General features: G+C 40.3%; 1 long non-coding RNA gene across 1 annotated transcript; it reads right to left on the reverse strand.

Annotated features, from left to right (window-relative positions):
• Window positions 1–1589: 1589 nt before the first annotated feature.
• Window positions 1590–12733, reverse strand: LOC131202259 (uncharacterized). Its single transcript, XR_009156109.1, has 4 exons — window positions 12180–12733; window positions 6627–6923; window positions 5430–5478; window positions 1590–2982 (listed from the first exon to the last, which is right to left on the reverse strand). It is a non-coding gene; the product is annotated as an uncharacterized LOC131202259 (long non-coding RNA).
• Between the last annotated feature and the right edge of the window lie 14010 nt (window positions 12734–26743).

Here is a 26743-nt window from a genome sequence, read left to right on the forward strand (position 1 = left end):
ATTTCAGGAGCAATAACCACAATCCACATTTACTAATACTAAGGCAGCATTTTCAACCCTTGGGATGTGAATCCAGAAATATCCATGATATTCATACCTGGGCCTTCAAAAATAAAGCAGTTAGATGAGCTTGGCTTGGGAGGCTATTGATCCAACTAGTGGTGTGTAGGCAAATTGAAAAGAAAGCCCAAATTATGAGGAGAGGTTGAAATGCCCAGAAAGTGCAATGAATTGAAAAAAGATTTGCATTCTTTAAAAAAGATGGTTTTGCCTCTGGACAAAATTGCTAATCTGAAGGATTGGGAGTAGACAAATCATGTTTACTTTTGTTTTCAGATCAGTTTGTAGAAAAACAAGAAGCTAGGCTACCCCAACTCCTAAATTTAATTTGTTTTGTCCATTATTTAATTATTATTAACTTTAATTTTAACCAATTCTTTTTCTAAGGAGCTCGAGCAAATGTAGCTGCATTCTGCCTAGTTCCTCTCTCACAGTACTCTGTAGTGAGAGTATTTAGACCAGGGAATGGAGGGTATTTTTTAAAAAATGCAAGGACATTTTTAGAATTCTGGAAGTACTTAATGGGAACACTCACAAAATGACTGCCACAGGACACTTTTCAGTTCACAAAATGGCTAGCAAAGTGGGTAACAGCTAATATGAGTTAAATTTCAAGAGCTGGCAAGGCTGGTTTCTGAATTACATAGTGATATACAATTGCCACAGGCATCTAAAAATGCATATTTTAACATTTACATTTAGCCTTTTAAAATCCCTTTATGTGGCACAGGAGCAGATGTCCTCTGATGATGGAATTGCTTTATTTATTAGCCCTGCGCAAGGCGACTTGGATTTGCTTTAACTGGGTGCTATATGTCACAGAAGTAATGGGATTCTTCCTGTGGAGGTGAAATGACAACATGAACCGCCTGGACAAAGCACTTTGCATTGCCTCAAAACCTCAACCATGAATTGGTGCTGCAGGAGGAAGCCTCAGAAGTGAGATCAAACAAAGCAAAGAAGCCACTTCAGTCCTTGAAGGAGGAGGAGAGGGGAGAGAGACACGAATTACCTCATAACACATTTTGAAGCATGCTCCAGTTGAAGGATCATTGAAGCAAAGCACTCCTTTGAAACTTTATACAGTTCAGATATTGATGTCCCCATAAACACAAAGTGTTATTTCCCCAGTATATGTACCTGTGATCCTGTGCATCATCTTTCAACTTTCTGATGGATGTTGCAGTGTGCTCATGCTCACTAGCCAGCTCATGCAGAAGGTCCTGCTCAGAGGTGGGTTTCAGCAGGTTCTGGAGAACTGGTAGCAGAAATTTTGAGTAGTTCGGAGAACCTGTAGTAAAAATTCTGATTGGCCCCACCCCCATCTATTTTCTGCCTCCTGAGTCCCAGCTGATTGGGAGGGAATGGAGATTTTACAGTATCCTTCCCATGCCAAGCCCACCAAGCCCCACCCACCAAGCCCCACCCACAGAACCAATAGTAAAAAAATTTGAAACCCACCACTGGTCCTGCTGAATGCATCATGATAATCTCAACTATGCACTCTATGCAGAGTTCTCCCTGTTTCTTTTTCTTCAATAAGAATAGAAGAATAGAACAGAATTCTTTATTGGCCAAGTGTGATTGGACACACGAGGAATTTGTCTTTGGTGAATATGCTCTCAGTATACATAAAAAGAAGATACACACATCAAGAATCACAGGGCACAACACCCAGTGACAGTCATATGGTACAATAAGCAATCAAATCATACTAGGAAACAATCAATATCAATATAAATCACAAGGATACAAGCAACAAAGTTACAGTCATGCAGTCACAAGTGGGAGGAGATGGGCAACAGGAACAATGAGAAGACCAATAGCAGCCTAATGTGAATAGTTTTTTGAGGGAATTATTTGTTTAGTAGAGTGATGGTGTTCGGGAAAAAACTATTCTTGAGTCTAGTTGTCTTGGTGTACAGTGCTCTATAGCATCGTTTTGAGGCTAGGAGTTGAAATAATTTATGTCCAGGATGCAAAGAGTCTGTAAATATTTTCACAGCCCTCTTTCCAATAATGGAAAGCTGAATATCAAAGAACAAATGGTAGCCTCTGGAGCAGCAGGTATACCTGAAAAGAAAGAAAGACGCTTGGACATCATGAAGGAATCCTGAACTGAAGCCATCAGGAATTGAACAGGAATGGTAGTGTTGAGGGAGATGTATTATAGCCCATGTGGGCATGAATGCATTGTAGGGCTGGCCAAGTATTCTAGGATACAATTCTTTTTAGAAAAGTAAAGCAGAGATGAACTTGGGGTGCAGTTTTGTTGTGCTTGTTTCATGCAAGTTGACAGGGATAGTTTTGTTGTGAAAACTATGAGCAATTCTCTCCATGGCTGTGTGTTTAGTACCATTAATCATTTAGTCCCATTAATTATTTGTGACTAATCATTTGATCTATGTTCAGAAATGATACTGTTCACATGGAATGTATACAGAGGTTGAGCAGGGAGTAGCGCATGTGAAAATGGAGTTTGGAAGCATGAATATCTGGTTGTTTATCTACTTGGCTTCCATGTGTGGGTTGATCTTTCTTATTTCTATTTCTGCTATCCACTGCTAGTTCCTCATCATTTGTTCCTGTGCAAGCATAGGTGAAGCATCATAATGAGAATGACTAGAATACTTTGTATTTTCTCCCAGGCCTGGTTTTGTATTGTGCAGCAGAAAATTACTTCCACCTCTGCTTGGTGGCATCTGTTGTACATGATGGAATCTTTATCATCTAGCAGCACATTTTTAATCTCTTCTCCCCGTCCTCTACCTAGCTAGCATTCTTCACTGTTTGCTCTCAATGGAATCTGCAAGTTGTCCAAATCGAAGAAAGTAAGGTATTTTATTATTTGTTGTCAGAGCTGAGTCAATTGCTTTGTTGTGAGGTGAGGTCAAGACGGAACTGCAATTTAGCCACTGGAACCTAATTTTCAAGAAAATTGTAGAAATACATGGACAGGGATACCATTAAACAGTAACAGAGGCCAGACAAAAATGAACATGATGCATTTGGACTGTAAGGATGTCATGCTACAAAACTCTACATCTGGGATTGTTACACATCTCAACCTTAGAATTAATTAATTAAATCTACCTTGGTTCTTGAAAATAGGTGGTATATAAATTGTTGCACAATTAAGGAAGCAAACTGATCAAAAGGCAATTTATATTATAGATTTGCATTTTGTCCAAAGGTAAACACATGCACTTAACTACAGGAACTGTAAATTAAAGAAATTTCAAAAGTGTGCGTCCAAGAATGCAGTGTTTGTCTTCAGCACTGCCTTCTTGGGGAAAGTTAATATCTGTCTGCTGATCTAAACAGAATGTTGCATTTTATTTGAAAAGGCACATTAGAGTCTTTGCTTCTTGTATTATTGTTTCTTAGGTATATAATATCTCCACACTATAAGACAAATCTCTCTTCATGGAGCGTATTTTTTCTCATTATTTTGGTAGGTAGTTGGCTGCCATTGTGTCAAGCCAGACTGTAATTTTCAAGATGACTCCTGCTCCCTTTTCTGTGCTCACAATAAGTCTTCTAACATCACAAAGTAAACTGTTACTACACCAAGTATATATTTATTAGTTTGCATGAAAATTCATCAAGAGGTTACAAACTGGAATGCACAAGTGGTCTAGTTTTTCTTTATTTCTTAGATTTATATCTGCCTACCCTCCAGAAATTCAATGAAGCATTTCTTTCTCCAGCGTTATCTCTACAGCAATGATCCCTACAAAGTAAGTTACAAAGGAAGTATAGCCAGCCGGACAAACAGGTTTAAAAACAGCTTTTATCTAGTGGTGGGTTTCAAATTTTTTTTACTACCAGTTCTGTGGGTGTGGCTTGCTGGGCGTGGCTTGGTGGGCATGGCGGGAGGAAATTAGGATTTTCTCCTGCCATGCCCACCAAGCCACGCCCAGCAAGCCTCACCCACAGAGCTTGGTGGGCATGGCGGGAGAAAATCCCAATTTCCTCCCGATCAGCTGGGACTTGGGAGGCAGAGAATAGATGGGGGCGGGGCCAGTCAGAATTTTTACTACTGGTTCTCAGAACTACTCAAAATTTCCACTACTGGTTCTCCAGAACAGGTCAGAACCTGCTGAAATCCACCTCTGCTTTTATCCATGGGCTGTCAGACTCCTAAATACAACTGTAATCATTCCATGCATACATGGAAACATATGACTGGTTTCTCCCTAATTACTTGTATAAGGACTATTTTCTATATTATTCATGTTGTTTTGTATTTTGTTATGGATTGAACCAGTAGAGGCTAAATCAATTTCGTTGTATATATGTACAATGACAATAAAGGTTATTATTATTATTCTTTTATTCATTAAACATGAAACTCAGTCAACTGAACATTTAAAAATGTATCATAAATACCATTGACTGGTGCTAATGGTTGATACAGGTTGCTGCCAGCGTCCTAGGTAGCAACCAGTGGTAGGTTTCACTTACCTTTGCTACCAGTTCGCTCGCTCGCACGTGATCAGGTCGCTTGTGCGTGCGCCATTTTTGCACATGTACAGAAGCTTCTGAGCATGTGCAGAGTGTATTTTATGACATCTGGGCAGAGCCTCCCACCACCAATGCTACCGGTTCACCTGAACCGGTAGCAACCCACCACTGGTATCAACCAAGTATTTTTTTAAAATATACGATGCTCCGAGTAGCACAGTTTTTTGTAGTTCCGCTGGTGTTATTGCAGGAAGCTGCAGTTTCTTGATGTGTTTTGTAAAATTCTTTGACATGGTACCAAGTACCCCGTTGACTATGGGTCTCACTGTTTCATCAATAACCGTGTAGTTTCAATGGCCAGGTCATGATATTTCATGATTTTTTCCAATTCTTTTTCTTCAGCAGTATCAATAAAATGTACACTTCGACTCAAGACAACTGTGATATCTGGTGTGTTGTGTTATTATTATTATTAAAGTTGGGCTTAGAGAGTGAGAGAGGGAATGAACAAATTGCCCCGTTAGCTTATGTGGCTGACCCCACCAATTGGGGTCTCCTCAAAGATAGTCAGCATGCTTACTATTACACCATACTGTCTTTCAAAGAGGGAAGGTTATCTTAATTGAACTCAGAGAACTGGAATAATATTGACAATGGGGTTTGTCAGAATTTAGTCCTGAAATAGATTTTAAGTGAATCATTATTGCAAGTTGGTTATATCTTATGAATTGCATTAAGATTGGATTCATACAGTATGACATTTCATTTTTCATTATTCTAATGAAATGTAGCCTGGTATAGTCTTTTATACATATTATCACTTTTATGAAATAATGCTACTGACTTTCTGTTATAACTTGTAATGCAATGTAAGTGATGGGAAGAATAATCCTAATTCTTACCAAGAGAATGCTGATATTGGACGTTATACAGAGTTTTGCCAGCAAGAATCTGGGAAGGTAAAAGAGAAACATAAGAGTCCCTCTCTATTTTTTTAAAAACTGTTTCTTTCCCACTGCAAATAATGGGAGGGAAATTATTTTAGCATCATCAATGCTTGCATTTATTTCCTTGTTTTGGGTTTACAGACAAAGACAGTTTCAAATCTGCAGGATCCTCTATTTATCCTTCCTAGAATGTTGGAACTATGATTGTTTCAAGTGAATTTAGAAAAGGTAACCGAGGCTGGATCTGCCTTTGAGAATGTGGGATAAAACCTGGATCATTCTAAACGTGCAAGTAAAAGGAAAAATAAAATATGCCTGTCACAACCCTTTGAAATAGTTGGATTTCCTTAAAAATTTTAATTAATGATCTCCATGTTAGAGACACCCCATTAGCTTTTGAGAAAGTAACCAAATTGGGATTTTTAAAAAAATGAATTTCACTCTTAGCCTCTGGGGTATACCCTTGTCCCAAGAATTTACTGGAATACATATAATCTCTACATACATTATAATGTTCTCCTGAGTTTTGAGTACTTCCGTGGTGAACCTCTGCTTTATTTATAGAATTATTAAACACGGTGTTGCCTTTTTGCCAATCTGTGCATTGCAGTTTCACCAGATTAGGAACAGTATGAATCAAATATGATTTGATGATTCCCTCATATGCAAGAGGTACATATGTGATATTCAAATAACTAGAAGTTTCTTCCAGTATATAAGGGATCAGAAGAAAGTCAAGGAAATGATAAGTCCACTAATGGGAGAAGATGGCAAGATGGTGACAGGCAGCAGGGAGAAAGTGGAACTGCTTAATTTTTTTTCCCCCAATTTGTCTTCATGCAAAAAAAGATAGCCCAACCTATCAAAATCATCACAGTAGGAGACATAACAGGAAAAAAGTTCATAGTAGGCAAAAAATTAGTAAAAGAATGCCTTTCCATTTTAAATAAGTTCAGGTTGCCAGGATTAGATGAATTACATCCCTGGGTTCTGAAGGAACTGACAGATGTGATCTTGGAACCACTGAATAAAACCTTTCCTTTTTTAATGATTCTATTCCAATATTAGTGTAACTCTTGTCCTGTGGCATGTTGTCCTGCATCGAATTGGCAGTGGCGAGTTGTCCTAAACCCACCAGTGTAATAAACATACCTCTGGTCGCCTCTCCAGATGCTAGTTTGGAAGAGGAGAATGAGCCAGTCCCTGGCACCTCCAGAGAAGACAGGGCAGTGAGCTCTGGGGCTGTTGGAAATGCAGATCACAGAGCAGCAGACTCCAGCTCACTCCAGCTTGATGGAGCAACTACAGCTGGAACAACCAGAGGGCAGCCAGCTGAGTCTGAGCCGAGAGAATGACAGCTGCAACAAATTAGCCTGGAGGCTCCAGGCAGGGAGCGAGAGCAGCTGCCAGTGGTCAACACGGATGAAGAAGAGGAGTCGCCCCTCTGATCTAAGGATGTGAAAGGCTAAGAGGTGAAAGGAACAATGCCAGTCGGCCAAATTACTCTTTTGAGACAGAATAATGTACCTATCATATACTTAGCATAGTATAGTTCAGGGGTCTCCAACCTTGGTCCCTTTAAGACTTGTGGACTTCAACTCCCAGAGTTCCTCAGCCAGCTTTGCTGGCTGAGGGACTCTGGGAGTTGAAGTCCACAAGTCTTAAAGGGACCAAGGTTGGAGACCCCTGGTATAGAAGTAAGCATATAATAGTAGCATAATATTTCTGCTATTTCCCGGAACACCCTCATACATTCTTAACATAGAACATCTAACCAAATTATAAAAAGATGCCGACCAAGCGTTTCAAGCTGTCAGGATCTTTTTCCTCTGATGTTTTCTCCTCTCTCACTTCTTCCCCTTTCTTGTCTGCTTCCCCTTCTTGTATTTTGCCTTTGAATTTCATGTTCAGCACTCTGGAGCCATTAGAGACCTGCTGCGGACATGGTTAGTGAGCATTAATTAAGAACCATGGTGGGACTCTGCTGATGGTTTTTGCTGCCTCCCTCTCAGAATGGAGACTCTGGGCTTTCTACTCTATGTCAAAAGTAGTCACAGCAAGAACAATTATCAGTGATGGTTATTTGCAATAGTAAATATTTGGATAGGATGAGATGCAGTAGTCCTGGTGAGTCTGAAAAGATAATCCATATCTTATTATTACTCAGTTGCTTTCTTGTTCTTGGACAGATTCTTCTTGTTTAAGAATCAGTAGCACCCGCCTCAAAAAAAAAAAAAAGTCCCAAATACATTTTATTCACCCCCTACTTTTGATACCAGTGCTATGCTTCAAGTATAGTCTATACCCTTCAAGTAAAATAATTGGCACATTCAGGAGACAGTCTGGTTCCTATCACTTCCTGATGGGCTAGCTTTCAAACACTCAAGGATGTCACATTAACACAGAGTCTGAACAAACACATTTGATATATTTAGAATGGCAGGAGAAACACTGGTAAATAAGAGTCTTCGGCAGATCAGATCAAACAACCCTGGAAACAACATAAAGTATACACAAAAGCACAGTCTATCACAATCGCTTTTTTAAAAATATGAAATGTTATTATAAACATACAGCCATTTTACTTTCTTCAAGCTGATGTTAAAAAAATAGCGTATATACAGAAACTGAAATACTGAAACAAAGTAAAAAAACAATAGAACACATAAAAATGTTAAAGGAGGAATTTTCATTAATTCTGTTCTCTCTTCTCTTTCATTGTCCTTAATCATTAATCACTACTTAAGTATTTGGCCTTTTCTTAAATTATTGGAGATGGTTGTTTATATTTATTTAAATTGTTTTTTTCTGCAGAACAAATGGCAAAGTTCCTTGGCTCCACCTGTTTGCTAGGCCTCGTGAATATGCAGCAGCCAACAAATTTTACACTCTTAACTATACCTCAAGAGCTGAGGGAAAAAGAGACAGAGCTGAATAGAAGTGCTCTCTATTCATCCTTGAGTCAGCAGAAAATTATGCTGGCATAAAATGTTGTTGATTCCTGTGTCTGTTGGGGGATGAGATGAAAAAAACATCATAGAGACATAACACACTGCCAGGGTATGTTTGTAGATCAGGCTTGTTGGAAATGGCTTTGAGTTGGACTATATTGTCTTGATGCAGCATTATGCCCAGGCTTGGATATTTGCCTTAGCTTCACCATTTCACTACCCAATTTGCAATTACTAAGATGAAGGGGGGAAAAAATGGTACACCAGCCAACTGACTGATGCTACAACCTCATGCCATTTTATTTATTATATTTTTATTTTGCCTTTTTTGCCAAGGGAATTTTTCTCTCCTCAAAAGCAAACTTGTGTCGTACAGTCAGTTGTTACCATGCTTTTTTTTTTTTTTTTTTGCAAACTGGGCAAAAAAATTAAACATAGACAAAAGAATCCAAGGCCTTCTGATAAGTAATTTATTGTAGAAAAGCTAACAGGCCACTGTGAAAGAATTCTAGCAACTCCTGAGTAAACAAATGCAAAGTCTCACATCTATCAATATTTGGGTTTCTTTCATCTTTTTCTCCTGTCCCCTCTACATAAACAGCTAGGAGTGATTCTCTTTTAGGCAGGAGAAGAAGTTTCTATTTGTTCTTTGTATTGATTATGGCTTGATATACTGTAGTTGATTGCATGAGAACTAACACTCATTCAGTGTGAGAGAGACGGTGCCTGGCCCAGAGTTCCCCAGTGAGTTTTCCTGGATGGGGGTACTGTAAACCTAACTCTGGAATCATCATCATTGAACGACCCCATAATCCCTTGCGAGGTGGAGTCTGGGCAACTAAATGGAGCTAGCAGAGCGTTTAATGGCCAGATGCCCTTCCTGTCACCAGTGCAGAGCTTTGTTCAACAGATATATTCTCATTGTGCCCAGAGAGAGAAATATCTGCCTCTACCTAGGATCAAACTCACAGCCTCCTGATTGTGAGGCGAGAGCTCCACCTCTAGGCCACCATACCACTCTAAACGTAACTCTGAAATCCCAAGTCGTAATCCAATACTTTTACCACTTTAACCATCTTGGTTTTCATGGTACAATAATTTTTCAATTGTACTAAGTTGAACCATTAGATCAGTGTTTCTTAACATTGGCAACTTCAAGACATGAGGACTTCAAGTCCCAGAATTCCCCCGCATGGTGGCGGGTGGGCGGATTCTGGGACTTGATATCCACACATCTTAAAGCTGGCAATGTTGAGAAACATTGAATTAGACACCGTTTCTCGGTATTGGAGTCAGTTTTTGAATGCACTGTTCGTGTGCATTGTTTTTCTAGCCATAATAATAACCCTATGAACCATGGTGGCACGGTAGTTAGAATGTAGTATTGCAAGCTAACTTACTGCTCACTCCAGAAGCTTGATCCTCACTGGCTCAAGGTTGATCCATCCTTCCAAGGCCGGTAAAATGAGGACCTAGATTGTTGGGGGCAATATGCTGACTCTGTAAACCGCTTTGAGAGGGCTGTAAAGCACTGTGAAGCAGTATATAAGTCTAAGTACTATTGCTGTTATGGGCATCATTTGTGGTTCTTCTAGATCAAAGACCCCATTCTTTGTTCTATGGGCACAAACCACTTTTTCAATAATTCATTATGTGGAATTGTATTTAAAACACTCTCCCAGCTCAGGAGTCTAATGCTTTGAAAAAGAAAATCTCTAAGAGGTGAGTTATTTTCTGCATTTGATTTAAATTCATGTTTTTACTTGGATGTAGGGCTGTGAAAGTTGAACCATAAGAAAGGCTGAGTGCCAAAGAATTGAGGCCTTTGAACTATGGTGCTGGAGGAGACTTGCAGGAGTCCCTTGGACTATAAGGCAATCAAACTGGTCAGTCCTAGAGGAGATCAACCCTAACTGCTCTTTAGAAGGCCAGATCCTGAAGATGAAACTCAGATACTTTGGCCACCTAATGAGAAGGAAGGTCTTACTGGAGAAGACCCTAATGCTGGGAACAATTGAGGGCAAAAGAAGAAAGGGACGACAGAGAACAAGGTGGCTGGATGGAGTCACTGAAGCAGTAGGCGTGAGCTTAAATGGACTCCAGAGGATGGTGGAGAACAGGAAGGCCTGGAGGAATGTTGTCCATGGGATTGCGATGGGTTGGAGATGACTTTGCAACTAACAACAACAACAATTTACTTGGGTATTGACAACCTAAAAACTCTGAATGGCTTATATATTTTGCTTCGGAGAAAACCCTGACTGAAAAGTACAAGGTGTGTTTGGTAGGAAGTAAGTCTGAGATTCAATCCAAGTTATCTGGGGCTTAGAAAAAACTCCTGACTGGTAACCCTGGATGGTCAATGAAATATAAAGTTGCACACAGCTTAAGCCTAACCGAGTCACTCTGCCAGGTGCTACCCAATTAAAACTGACCAGAGAACAGAAATTATTAAAAAGATGAAGAATAGTTATATTAACTGGATCTGAAATGGTTCAGTTCAAAGTAAATTAAGGCATATTTTATCTCTGCTTTGCTTTGCCTGCTCTGGTGTTCTAGCCTTGCTTACATTTTGGAGTAAAATCCTTGGCATCCCACTAACAGGCTTAATTGCCTAGCATAGACAATCATAACATACTAAACATCCAAAGAACTTTTATTATAATAATAATAATAAATAATAATAATATTTTAATTTGTATACCGCCCTTCTCCCGAAGGACTCAGGGCGGTGAACAGGCAGATAAAATATAAATACACACAGTAATTAAAAACATCCCTTAAAAAACTAATTCAAATGCCCAAAAATGTTAAAAAACGTACTCCCCCGTAAAATAACAAAATTTTAAAAACCCATCCAATAAAAATAAAAATCAGGCTAGTCCAGCCATACGAAATAAATAAGTTTTAAGTTCGCGGTATACAAAGGGTATTGCTCCCTTTGATTTTAGTATTATAACTTAATACTCAAATAATTGTAATATTAACATAAAATCGATATAAAAGGAAAGAGTAGAAATGTAGGTCACTACCCCCGATGTTATGAACTGTCTTGCAGATAGAAAGTGATAGTCTTGTATTTTATTTGTAGTCCTACAGCCACTAGCTCACTGGTAGGAAAATGCTTTCTAACAGATTTGATGGCCCCTCCAATCAATGCTTGGGATCAAACTGATCTTTCCTATGAGGGTTATAAATATTGCAAAGGAAGTAATGGAAGCAGTGGTTATTTATATGGAAACTACTTCATCCCACGGGCTACAATCCAATCAACCCTTGCATTCTGTTAACCAGCAGGGATTTAAAGTCAGTTGTAGTAATCCAGGATCTTAGCCAAGACAACTGTTCAATCTATTGTCCTATGCAATTAAGTTACAGAGTTTAATTCCCTGGCTTATCTTTCAAAGATGCTGTACAAGATTTCCTTTTAAGACAAGGCTCAAGAGAACTGGAAACAATGTTTGCCCACAAGCAAAAAGGGGCCTTTTTGTTTCCCCCTTTTTAGTTTATAATTATAGAAAAGTCTAGGAACTGTGAAATTTTTAGTGCTCTCTGAGCTCGGCAGATATTACATTGCCCAACTAGCTGACATTATCAGGGCACCTATGAGCAGGTGCAACCACAGCTCTCCTAATAACAGTCAGAGAAGATGATGGTTATAGTCCAATACCAGCAGATTATATACTCTTGTAACCTCCAAAGCACCATGCAAAGAAAAGAAGTGGAAATATTTAGTTCTTTTGTTATTACATACCTGGAGGGTAACATTCTCTGACTTCTGCCAGCTTCCAAAAGATCAATTATTGCATGCATCTATAGCTTTCCAAGATAAAAATCGAAGCAACAAGGAATTCAATCATCTCGTGCTGTCCATGTGTCACGGATGAAGCAGTTGCTTGCACCTCCCTATGATAAAGAAAAGGTAGAAGAATTTTGCAATTAGGTACTGGTGCCCTTGTCTTTCTATTTTAATCAATTTCTGCTTTTTAGCCATTGTTTTTGCACTGCATGACTGAGAATAAGGGCTTTTTAAAATACTGATCTGTATAATCCCCTCTAGGTATGCTTGTTGGGGTTGGCAGGATGGAAAAGCATAATAAACATGCTTTGAATATATATATCACATTTCCACCCTTGGCTTAGCTTTATAAGATGATAAATGTCCTTTGCAGCACACCAAAAAATAGTGGGAATGGGATTCAATTATTTTTCTGGAAAAGAAAAAAAAACTTTGGATCTTAGAATTCAGCTAACGTTGATACTGTGTAATAAATACAAATAGTTTTAGTAATGTGGAAAAATAAAGTCAGTGGGTAGGAGGAGCAAATTAGGATCTCACAGCTGCCGTTCTAGCAAAACAGCTCTTTGTTTTGGGAAGAAAACTTCCAGATGTGTCCATGGAGCTGTCCTCTTGGTTTAATTAAATGCTTCATGGAATTGAAGCAGGGCTGGAAGTGATTATACTACCCTCCCTTTACCAATATGACTCTATCTCACCCCTATTTTACTTATTTGAATCTCCTAGACATGGAAGCAAAATCTTATTGGCTTAGCCATGTTGCCCCCCCAGAGGCTTAAATTACCCCTCTCCTTTCCCATTCAGAATGTAAATGCTCATTTTTTATAAACATTTAGAAATAACTATAGCATTTGTGATAAACTGCACGTAGTATCTAGTGCTGAACTGGAGTAAAAGAAATCAAGATGATGACCATGGCCCCATCTCTTTTTGCATGTGTCATTCAAACACTTATAAATATAAGTGGGCTTCAGTTACATCCTTGTAACTGACAGCTTGATTTTGTGATACACCCCTTCCAGATACCCCTGGTTATTCCACTATAAAATATTCATAGCATTTGTAAAATGGTACGTGTTGTAACATTTTCTTCATCTCCCTTGTGAAATCATGTGATTCACCATCTCACTGCCAATGCTGTTTGAAAGTATTAAGTGCTCTTTTTTCAGCAGCGGTATAATTTTTGCTGGGATCATGTGGTCCACTTCTGGCAATTAACACTTTATGAACTGATTAATCAGTTACCTACAAATTACATTACAACATGGAGATGCATGAGAAAATGCCACCAAAAGAGTTTGGTAGGTTATCACTTTCTGCCATTTCTTTCTCCCCGCTTCCGGGCAGACGGAACAATTTTTTAAAATGTAGCATAATTAAGATTGGAAGGAGGGTCCTAACCATATCCCACTCACATATACTGATTTTCAGCCTTTCCCTTCCCATGTGCCTAAGTCATAAAGATGAAATTCCTAGAAAGGCTCTATTTTCACTAAACCATTCTAGGTTTTAATCTCACTCTGAGGAGAGTTAACAAACACACACACACACAGATCAGTGAGCAGAGCACTTATTCCAACCCAATTAGGACTAAATCTAACCCCTTCAGGGTTAGCTGGCTGGCTTAATTGGAGTTCCCCTAACAAACTTTCTTCCCCAGTGATCTTATTAAGTGTGTCATGGAAATAAGGAGGCTGAATCACAAATTACCTAACTGCATTATATCTTAGACAATGATTGTGTGAACCAACCTTATCTATAGAAAGTCTTTATCCCACTTGCTCAGTTTAAAAATAGGCTTATAACTGACACTTTAGAGAATGAGAATCTGAAACCAAAGCACAATCATTTGAATGTAAGAAATCAAAAATTGCAATAACCAGCTTCTATAATGAACAGAATATGTAGCAAAAGGGAAAGTTTCAGTCAATTTAACCAAAGCTTACAAAAGAGGCTACCAGACACCCTTTATCTGAGGGATTGCTCCCAGAATTTCAAATTATTGCAGAGTGGGCCCATGTTTTACCCTTATAATACAATTTTCAGTGACCCTAAGAGTTGTGAAAGACATTTAAGCAGAGATGCTTCTTCAGATAACATGGGACTTGTGTACCTGGTGTTTTAAATGGAGAAAACCTGCCCTTTGAATCAGACCCTGGAAACAGGCTGGCAATGAAGCTGAGAGTCAACGTTATATGTCATATTGTCATACGGACAATATGTTGTTCTGCAAATACTGTAATTAATCAAGTGTTCACACAGATGTAGAGACAGGGAAAGAGAAGGTGTAATGAGAGTGTCAGAAGCATTCCCGAACCATAAATACGCTCTTGGCTGCTATTAATTTATATTGTGCCAACCAAAAATAATTCTCACACAGGTGGAAGATCCTAGGGAAAGCTGGGATAAGGTAAGAGTTTTAGTTTGATTTGGAGAAAGCTTAGACCCCAGTGCTGATATAAAGGAGCCCTTTCTTCCTCTAGGGGACAGGAGTGCCCTCTGCTGGCAGCTTCTTGGTGCTGTGACCTTCCATTGGAATGCAATGATGGTTCCCCATCAGGCTGGTTCACCATGATCCTGGCATCTAATCAGCAATAGCTCCACTGATCCATTAACCTTTTTGCCCCTCCGTACTTTCTTCGCCTGGCTTGCAATCCAAGTTTGTGTCCTGAGGTTTAATGTCCTGACAACTGGTAATTATCTGCTGAATACATGCTTGGCCCAAGCTCTGGTTCCCTTCCTTCCCTCTCTTGAAATACCAACATGAATGCCCCTCCACCTCTCCCTTGTTCTATCAACAATTATTCTTTTACCCATCATTCCTTTTTTTAAAAAAATTCTTTTTGTGTCTCAGAGCATTTTTCTACCTCTTTTTATGTTCAACTTTTTCTGTGGGGGAGAATGAGATTTAAAAGAGAGTAGAAAGGAGAGGGGAGGGGGAGGCCCCAGCCCACTAGAAACACACACAAAGGCAGTTTATCTATTGCACAGTTTTTAATTGGTGGCTTTCTGACAGATCAGCCATTTTCCTGCTGATGAAATGGCGTTTGGCTGCTCCTTTACAGAACCTGCCTTAGGTTCTGATGAGGGGTGAGGAGGTGATTAAATGGGAAGCTGCAGAACATTCACCACTGATAGTAGCTTGCTGGGAAACCGGGGTGTTTTTCTTGTGTGTGATTTATTTGTTTATTTATTCAATTTATATAGCCACCAATTTCTCATACATGACTCTAGGCAGCTTATAATAAAAAAAAATGTATGACATATATCCAATGGTGGGATTCAAATATTTAACAACCGGTTCTCTGCCCTAATGATTTCTTCCAACAACCAGTTCACCAAACTGCTCAGAAAGTTAACAACCGGTTCTCCCGAAGTGGTGCGAACTGGCTGAATCCCACCACTGCATATATCCAGTAAAGTAGAAAAAAAATAAAAATACAAACCAGACAAACATTGTAGGACAAAGATCAACATAGCCAAGGGATTGCCTCTGTCACTCATGGGGTTCCAAGTATGTGATAGGTCTCCAGTCATTTGTATTTGCCCATTAAGAGTAAGAGACCCACCCACACCATGGTGGGTCTCTTTTTGGCTGAATGGGTGCAGAAGTCTTGAGCCATTTTACTCAACCTGGTGAGAATCATATATTTATACTGGTGAGACACACTTTGGAATACTGATCCAGTTCTGGACACCTCAACATAAAAAAGTGTTGAGACTCTGAAAAAAGTGCAGAGAAGAGCAACAAAGATGATTAGGGGACTAGAGAATAAATACAATAATAGTTTCAGGAACTGGGTATGTCTAGTCGAAATGAAGAGTAGGCCTAGGGGAGGCTTGATAGCAGTCTTCCAATATTTCAGTGCCACAGAGAGAAGGGGGTAAACTAAAGGTGGGTTTCAGCAAGTTCTGACCAGTTCTGGAAATTTCTGTAGCGAAAATTTTGAGCAGTTCGGAGAACCGGTAAATACCACCTCTGACTGGCCCCACCCCCATCTATTCTCTGCCTCCCAAGTCCCAGCTGATCGGGAGGAAATGGGGATTTTGCAGTAACCTTCCTCTGGATTGGGGAGGGAATGAAGATTTTGCAATATCCTTCCCCTGCCACGCCCACCAAGCCATGCCACGCCCACCAAGCCATACCCACAGAACTGGTATTAAAAGTTTTTGAAATCCATCATGGGGTAAACCTATTCTCTAGAACAACCAAATCCAGAACAAGTTGGATAGAAGTTTAATAAAGAGAGATTCAATCTAGAATTAAGGAGAAATTTCCTGACAATGAGAACAATTAATCGGTGGCTTTCTTCCGGAAGTTGTGGGTGCTCCGACGCTGGAGATTTTTAAGAAGAGATTGGACTGCCATTTGTCTGGAATAATATAGGGTCTCCTGCTTGAAGACCTCCAAGGTCACTTCCAACCCTATTATTCTCTATTCTCTTGTAGAGGGATTGTAGCTCCCCTCACTCCAAACATAAATGAGGATGATATGATATGCATGCATCTACCATTTTTTGTGTTTGTGTGTTTCCTTTACCTAGAGACCTCTGAACTTTACCAATGTCTTCCTTTGGGAAAGACAGGGGGACAAAGGTGCAGAATGCTACAACCCTTTTCCCCTCAGTCACTTGACCAGAGAGGCACAATTATTAAGGAGGTAACACAAATTCCAGGCTGTAAATGCTTGCTACCTTGTTTTATTTTCCTCTGTTGGTTAAATCAAACTGGATAAAGAATGGAATTTGGAAATATCCGTACCCTCTGATTTATCATATTATCTGTCTCTGAAAACAGCCCAAGAAGGCTGACATTTTCAACTTAGTCCATTTCTTCCAAGTAAAGTATAGCATGTCAATTGGTATATGTTGTGGAGACACCAACTCTAATTCACTCAATGCAAGATCAGGTATAGCACCCCTGAGAGATGGCTGGCCACCCACTGATTAAATAACTTCAGGAATTATGTAGTCCAAAGCTGAACTTCAATGTGGCAGTCTAAACTGACTTAGAAAGCGATTTCTGGGATACCTGCCTGTCAAAAGGATAGCATCATTACAATAGACAGTTCAACATGCCTGGGTTGATGAATGGACTATTTGTGATGGACCACTTTGACCTGTGTTTTTGCAGTGGATAGTGCACTCTGAAAACAAACAAAACACTGAAAAGAAGAAGCAGTGGGGTGAATTTTTGTTGTCTCGGTGGTTGTTATAAAACCATCTGGAATTCTTGAAGATTTTTTTGTATTTTTACTCATTTGTGCTGTCAATGTGTGAAATGGTTGAGTATGAGAATTTCACACCAAAGCAGTCGTATTGTTCTTCTGTCTATCTAGGAGCAATGTGGGAAGGTGGATTTCTTTCTTGCAGAACTCATTTCAGCCAGTGACTCTGTAGCATGCTGGGCTGGCTGCCAGGAGGCTGCATACATTATTCCTTCATGGGTGGTGGTGTCATTTGTGTAGCCAACAGCAACCAAGGCTCCGTTTTTCATTTTTGGAAGAGAAGGTTGATCACCCTAGAATTTCGGAATTGGGCTTTCTTCCATGTGGATAGGCAAGTGGCCATTTTCCATGTGGATAGGCAAGTGTTACAATATTTGAGAGGCTGTTACAGAGAGGAGGGGGTCAACCTATTTTCCAAAGTACTTAAGGCCAGACAAGGAATAATGGATGGAAACTGATCAAGGAGAGATTCAACCTAGAAATAAGGGGGAACTTTCTGGCAGTGAGAACAATCAACCAATGGAACAGAAGTTGCCTACAGAAGTTGTGGGAGTTTCATCACTGGAAGCTTGCAAGAAGAGATTGGACTGCCAGAAATGAGCAGTGGGGTTGGACTCAATGATCTACAACAGTGATGGCTATCCTTTTCTGGACCGAGTGCCCAAAGTGTGTGTGTCCAAACTCCCAAAATGCAATGCACATGCAGCCTCCTGCATGCACCTTGCCCCTGTGCATGCGTGTGTGCCCCCCCGCACATACCCTGCCCTCATGCATGTGCACGTGGGTCCCCAAATGCGCCCCACCCCCGTACTTGCATGGCAGAGACCTGAAGACCAGCTGGCCGGTGGGAGGCGCATGCACATGCACAGCGGACCTGAACTGGGGCAACAGCTTGTGTGCCATCAGAGAAGGCTTTGTGTGCCACCTCTGGCACGCATGTCATAGGTTTGCCATCACAGATCTACAAGATCCCTTCCAACTCTGTTATTCTATTCTATTCAAGTATTATTTTGGTCCATATGCATATTTAAGACTTTTTCTAAATGAAAGCCGAAACAGTACAATTATTACTGTTGGTGATAACAATATTACAACCCTATACATTAGTAGCAAGCAGACTGAAGTAGGAACAATACAAGGGCTCCATTAGGCAACATATGGTATTCACAAATGAGGTGCTTTTCATAAGATACTCAGGGCAAGAATATCTAATTGGTATAGCTTCACAAACCCTTACACACAGATCACATTCTCCATATTTTTCTAATTATTCTTATCAGGGATACAACTGGGGAAATTCTTTTTAAATGCAGCTGTTCCTGGGAGTAAGAAATCCTGGGTGTTCTAATTAAAATCATCCAGCAGTTTACAGTATACCTTTGGCTACTTTCTGCTTGAGTGAAAATACTGCATTATCCAAGATGGATAAATTACATTTGGATAAATTACATGTTTCCCAAAGTCAATCAATCATAATTCCAATTTCTCAGATTCTTTTTTTTTTTCAATTCCCGTGCCCTGTATAACCATAATTTGTCAAAAGATAGTTTTGGGAAATAATTCAGTGTCATATTAACATGTTGAAATTTAAGGATTTCCCCATAATTCTATCTACTGAAATGCTATTCCAGAAAGGTACCAACCGCTCACCATTTCAGATTATAGGGCTCAATGATCCCTCAATTTGTTTACATTTCCAACAAAAAACATTCAATCTCCATCTTTTCAAATATTGTACATTCTTTGTAAAGACCAGAAGAAACAAAATGCAACTTTTAAATGAATCACTTATAGTCTGAAATCCAATTCCACTTTAAAGTTTTTAAGGACTTACTTCTATTGGTTTTGTGATTGATATATGTCATTAGCATCTACTTTTGAAATGTTAACTTTTGGTAAATGTACAATACTGTGTTTCCCTGAAAATAAGACCTGGTCTTATACACAACAGTGTATAACAAAGTGTATAATACAGTGTATAACAGTGTATAACAAACACAACAAAGACACAACAGTGATTGGTCTCATTCGAGACAATGACGAATCTGCATATAGACGAGAGGTCGAACGACTAGCCTTGTGGTGCAACCAAAACAATCTGGAACTGAACACACTCAAAACCGTAGAAATGGTGGTAGACTTTAGGAAAAACCCTTCCATACTTCCACCTCTCACAATACTTGACAACACAGTATCAACAGTAGAAACCTTCAAATTTCTGGGTTCTATCATATCGCAAGATCTCAAATGGACAGCTAACATCAAAAACATCATTAAAAAAGGACAACAAAGAATGTTCTTTCTGCTGATCCAATTCTACAGAGGAATTATTGAGTCTGTCATTTGTACCTCTATAACTGTCTGGTTCGGTTCTGCAACCCAACAAGAAAAACACAGACTTCAGAGGATAATTAGAACTGCAGAAAAAATAATTGCTACCAACTTGCCTTCCATTGAGGACCTGTATACTGCACGAATCAAGAAGAGGGCCGTGAAAATATTTGCAGATCCCTCGCATCCTGGACATAAACTGTTTCAACTCCTACCCTCAAAATGACGCTATAGAGTACTGCACACCAGAACAACTAGACACAAGAACAGTTTTTTCCCGAAGGCCATCACTCTGCTAAACAAATAATTCCCTCAACACTGTCAGACTATTTACTGAATCTGCACTACTATTAATCGTTTCATAGTTCCCATCACCAATCTCTTTCTACTTATGACTGTATGACTATAACTTGTTGCTGGCAATCCTTATGATTTATATTGATATATTGATCATCAATTGTGTTGTAAATGTTGTACCTTGATGAACGTATCTTTTCTTTTATGTACACTGAGAGCATATGCACCAAGACAAATTCCTTGTGTGTCCAATCACACTTGGCCAATAAATTCTATTCTATTCTATTCTATTCTATTCTATTCTATTCTACTTTTTGGGGACTCCAAAATAAGCACTAGGGCTTATTTTCGGGGATGTCTTAATTTTTCTCCATGTACAGGAGACATAGTTCTTCTGCTTGTTCACAGCACAATAGGACAGGAGACCACACAGAATGCCAGTACCACCGCCATGAGGTGGGGGGGGAGTGGAGCTGCCCCATGCACCCTCCACCAGTTTACCTCAGGGCCCCATAGCTAGGCAATCCATGCCTCAACACCTGCCTCACCTTGCGATGGCAGCTCCAGCAGCCCCATTAAGTAGGATCCCGCATGGCTGCTGGCCCACTTCTTCTGCTTGCTCGTGGCCACAACAGAGCAGGCAAGCTGAGAGGTGGTGGAACAGAGTGGGAGGCCAGTTGCAGGAGGCTTGTCTTCATGTGGTGGCACCGGCAGCAGACAGAGGTAGAAGTGTGGGGAGGAAGGCACACAATCTGGACATGCTGCGTAGGCCGCAGGCAAGTCAAGAGATGGTGGAACAGGGTGGTCGGTCAACTACAGGCGACTTGTCTTCACCCCACTTGGCTTGCTTGCAGCTCGTGTGGATCATCAGGATAGCCTGCCTTTCCCCCCCCCCCATACCTCTGCCTCCATCTGCTGCCAGTGCCACTATGTGAGGCAAGCCTCCTGTGGCCAACTGCCTCCTCTGGCCCACCAACTCTCAGCTTTCCCATGGTTCACACAGCACATCTGGATTGCCTGCCTCCCCCCAGCTCTGCCTCCACCTGCAGCTTGGATAGGCAATCAACTCACCTGTGCTGTGCAGGCTACAGTTGCTACTGGACACCGTCAGCCCCCAGTGCCCTTGCTTCCTCCGGTGCTGGCCATGCCCCCCCCCCAGCTGATGACAATCTTCACTAGGGCTTATTTTTTGGGTACAGCTTATATTAGGTGCATGTTTAAAAAATCAGGGTAGGTCTTATTTTCAGGATAGGTCTCATTTTCGGGAAAACAAAGGATGATGTGAGTTTGTTCCATTGTAGATTCTATCAGATAAGAAGCCACCTCAATTCCCTCTGAAGTGGCAAAGACATCTGGCTCGTATTGGAAGACTGATCTAATATAGTCACATTTCAAATACTAAGAATATGACATTTTGAATTTAAATCTGATATTTGCAAAATGTTCATTTAGTTAGAAAATATAAGAAAGTCACCCAAAAAATTGCAGACAAGACAAAAACTAGGATTATGGAAGAAGTAAATATTTAATATAGTAAACGTATCTTTTTAATTAATTAAATGCTAATTTACATAAAGTATATGTCCTAAATCTCCATAAAGGTCACGGGCCTGGTAACTGAAAGAAGCAAGATAATTTCTTCTAGAGAGTAATAGAAACAAAAAGATAGAAACAGAGAAAATTTATGGCAGAAAAAGACCTAGTGGTCCATCAAGTCTGCCCTTTGAGGTTTTTTATTTTTTATCTTAATTTATAATTTAATAATAACTTAACAATTCTTTTAATAATACTTAGAACTCAACAAACAGGTGGGGAAATCTAGGTTTCATTCTTTTTTTCCCATTATGCTTGAGGCTGTGGCATATTTCATGTTACTCATCACAATCAAAATGAATTAAAAAAATAAATGAGCAAATTACATATGCATATCCCAGGTTTGAGAGAGGCACACACAGGTACTAAATTAATACCATGCAGCCGGATTGACAGTTCTGATGGCATATCCTTTGCTTGCTCTTTTTGCCCAAAGGAAAAGGAATAATGTTCTTCTGTTTTCTTCCTTTTGTCTTGCAATCATTTGAGCAGAGGAAATCACAAAGCTGCTGCTCCTCCTTCCACTTCCACCTCCACCCCCTCTCTCTTTTGCATGTTAGAGTAAAGCAAAGCCCATTTGTCCTCTTATCTTTGGATGGCTATTAATGGTGTAGATACCCAACCTGTTGCCTTCTTCAAGGCAGGGCTGCAACATCAGCTGCAACGTTTTTCCACCTGGCTCTCTCAAAGATATAATCGTTTTCCCTTTTAATGTACCTTACATCACTTAATGACAAGCAAATTTATTATGACATCTGATTTCACTGGCTCAAAGCTCTCCTGGGTATATTGTTTTGAAGTGAACTGTAGAATTTTAAGATCTCTGTTTATGCATGTAAAATGCTTAGAGACATGGCTTTTATATAAGAGAGAGGGGAAAAGGGGGAGAGAGAGAGAGAGAGAACACACGAAAGGAAATCTAACCATTTATGTCAGGGGTATCAAACTCAAGGCCCATGGGGTGTTTAAATCTGGCCCACGGGACTGGCTTGGAAATAGCAAATAGCCTGCAGTGCCTCTGGCAGCCAATATGGGGTGGTGGTGCTTGCAACTCCTGTATGGTCTATTTTCAGCCTCCTGAGGCACTCTGCCGGCCAAAACAGGGCGTGTGGGGCCATGCACCCCGTTTTAGTTGGCAAAGTGCTTCAGGAGGCCAAGAAAATGCCCTCCCCCTGGCCTGTGGAGGAGAACTACAATGCTGATCTGGCCCTCGAAGAAATCCAGTTTGACATCCCTGATTTATGCCACTGTAGTGTAGGATTTCATTGCTGGTATCTATTGGGCTATGTTGGGTTTCCAGGTTTCAGAGAACTTTAAGATCTCTGTTTATGCATGTAAGAGTAGCTTAGTGGCTAAGAGTAGCTTAGTAGCTAAGCTAAGAGTAGCTTAGTGGCTAAGACACTGAGCTTGTCGATTGAAAGGTTGGCAGCTCAGCGGTTTGAATCCCTAGTGCTGCTGTGTAATGGGGTGAGCTCCCGTTACTTGTACCAGCCTCTGCCAACCTAGCAGTTTCGAAAGCATGTAAAAATGCAAGTAGAAAAAATAGGGACCACCTTTGGTGGGAAGGTAACAGCGTTCCGTGCACCTTTGGTATTGAGTCATGCCAGCCACATGACCATGGAGACGTCTTCGGACAGCGCTGGCTCTTCGGCTTTGAAACGGAGATGAGCACCGCCTCCTAGAGTCGGGAATGACTATCACGTATGAGCAAGGGGAACCTTTACCTTTACCTTATGCATGTAAAATGCTTTCAAATACTATAATATATATTATATATGTTTGTGTAAGAAAGAAAGTAGGAATGTATGAATGAACCAAGAGAAATCTAACCATTTATACCATCATACTAATGTAGGCTTTCACTGATAGTATCTGTTGGTAACTAGAAATTGTTGTGTAGACCCTTGTTGCTAAACCCTTTTTATGAACTGTAAAGAACTTCTGGCCGTCATAAAATATGAGTTCTTATGACCATAGCGCTTGCTTAATGATTGTGGTGATTCACTTAATAACCACCACAAAAATGTCATAAAATTGGGTCACTTGGGTGCCTCAGTTTACAATTCTAATGTCTTACTAACAGTCATAAGCTGAAGAATTATTGCATCAGAACTTCCATCTCTATAACATTAGACTACAGTTTCATAATTACTAATTAATATGACAACTGGATATATTGGTTGGAAATTTCAGTCCCATTGTGTTTTACTTGTTTGGGAATAGCACCTCATTCTGACCGAGCTACTATTTTCTGATAAATCAGACTTAGGCTTATGCTGGTTATGTGAACTCATCCACTATTACATTTGTGTGTTATATGAAAAGTATACCAGTGGTGAGATTCAGCCGGTTCTGTCCGGTTCAGGAGAACTGGTAGCGGCAACTACGGTAGGCCCTCCCCAACCGCCCAGACATAATATAGTCCTATTTGGCCACATTTTGGAGGCAGTAGGCATGCACGTGTAATCACATTTGCGAACTGGTAAGGAAGGTAAGTGAATCCCACCTCTGGGGTATACAGCAGATAATATTGTCAGGCAGGAAAAAGAGTAAGTGGTAGGAATATGATGAAAGCAAATATGTCTTAACAGATGTTCCTATAAATTTGGTGCAATTACAGAAGGCATGGGATGGGTATACAAGCGCATGTGATGAAAATAAGAGCCAATTAGAAAGGGTGTGTGTGAATCCAAAACCCCCGCTCAGCATCAGTTATTCTGTTGTGCAGCCTCCTTCCTTCTTCCTCTCCTGATATTCAACCACCCGTCCCCTGCAGCCGCCTTGCTCTCTAATGATCAAGGACGGTGACAGATAACAACCTCTGCATATCAATTCCTCCACACCAGAACACACTTCTCCCCCTCCTTCCCCAGTTCCTGCTCTTTCTTAGTTGCCATAGTAGCTGACAGAATTACTGGGTCCTGCTTCCTTGGGGACCACAACAATTCCAGCAGTAGAGAAATGTTTTCTAGTGTCGTAAAGCTCCCCTTTACTTTGCTACTATAAGACTCCCTCAGACCAAGGTTAGGACTATACCAGGCTTCCCTTTCCTATCTTTCATTTTCTCTGTCTCACATGCTATCTAATAAAAATCGATTGACAGGTTCAAATTCTGCAAAGCTTTGCTGGAACTTGGGTGGGATGAAGGGTCCATTGCATTGCATAGCACTTTTCTAGAATTCAGAGCCCTTGTGATTCCCATGTGTTCAATCATAATTACAATAGTGTTGTTAGGTTGGCCAGCATTGTTTTTCATATACTGCAGATGGGAGGACTGAGACAAAGAGAGCACAGAACTTTAAGCTTTATAGAAAAATACCGCTGAAAGATTTCCAGTCTACATATGCTCCTTCAAAGGACAAAACTGTGCGGTGCAAACTTTAAAGAAATAGATGTTGCACCAGGACAAGCTTAATGACATAAGATTTGAGACAGTGAAACAGATTGCTTTGTAGAGTAATCTTAATCTGGGAAGACTAGTTATCTACATTCAAAATCCAATGAAGTATCTGAAATCTTTCAGCAGTAGCAATGCATTGTTTTTTTTTAGTAATAAGTAAATTATGTTAACCTTATTTGCTGCATATCATAAGTCTACCAATCAGCAATACAGATTTATTTTAATTGCTAAGCTTCTGAGTGGACAAAAAATATCTTTATATTCTCATGGATACTTTTATTCCTGGGATTTGTCTATTTATTTCTCTCAGAAGTAAATAAAAACACATATATGTCTACCTTCCAAAACCATTAGTGGCAGTTGAACACATGGACTGCCTACCAGGTTGGTTTGGGGTATAACTAATCTAAATAATAATAAACATTGCAATTTAATTTTGGAATCAAACCCAGTAACAATAAATTGCATAACATACCACTCTTTGAATTTCACATGTAGATTGGACCACTTATTTGAGCATATGTAGTTTACCTAGTCCTCCTATATGAACACTCATCATCTACGCCCATGTTGGCAAACCTATGGAACGCATGCCAGAAGTGGCACGCAGAACCATCCCTTGAGGAATACATGGCCTCACTGGCTCCTCTTACGCGTTCCTGTGCACACACAAGCACTGGTCAGCTGGCCGTCACACGCACAGGAGCTATGACACCTGGAAGAGCGATGTTCCGTCGTGCATGCGCAAGCCGGCACCCAAATACCTGGGTTTATGTCATGTGCATGCGCAATGGGCAGCTGTTCATCGGGCATACGTCTGTGCTGGAAATCGGAAGTTCGGGTGTCAGCTCACGCATGTGTGACAGACTGCCGTTCTTCCGGGTATCGGCACTCCCACTTGCACAAAGGCCAGTAAGGACGTGCGGTCCAGGCGGGATGGTTTCACGTGCCATTTCCGGCACGCAGGCTGGCACGCGGTGATGTAAAAGGCCGCCATCACTGATCTACGCTATCTGCTAGACTGCAAAACCAATGGCACTTCTAACAGAATAGAATAATAGAATAACAGAGTTGGAAGGGACCTTGGCGGTTTTCTAGTCCAACCCGCTGCTCAGGCAGGAAACCCTATACATTTCAGGGAAATGGTTGTCCAATCTCTTCTTAAAAACCTTCAGTGTTGGAGCATTCACAACTTCTGGAGGCAAGCCGTTCCACTGATTAATTGTTCTGTCAGGAAATTTCTCCTTAGTTCTAGGTTGGTTCTCACCTTGATTAATTTCTATCCATTGCTTCTTGTCCTTCCTTCTGTACACTAATCTCTCTCTCTGGGTTCCACTCTGAGGTATTTCTCTTTTCCTTGCCTTTTGAAGCACTTCTCAGTTATGTGAAATCAAGTGATGATAGCATTTTGTTCTTTAAGAAAATTATCTTCCTACAACAGCCTTCATATGAAGAAGCAGAAATCCTCCTGAAAGGTTTTCAAGCATGTGATCATACAGCGAGAGCTGCTGTACAGGAACACAATGGGGGATATTTTCTTTGAGAATGTTCTAGCCGAGTAAAAGAATATATAACCAGCAGGAAGAATCTCTGCAAATCATGTTGCATCTGCTGTCCACTGTATATTACATATTTGCTCTCTCTAAACCATCTGAGGCAAACAACTCGCCT

The sequence above is a fragment of the Ahaetulla prasina genome, chromosome 7 (genome assembly GCF_028640845.1).
Source record: "Ahaetulla prasina isolate Xishuangbanna chromosome 7, ASM2864084v1, whole genome shotgun sequence".
Classification (NCBI taxonomy): domain Eukaryota; kingdom Metazoa; phylum Chordata; class Lepidosauria; order Squamata; family Colubridae; genus Ahaetulla; species Ahaetulla prasina.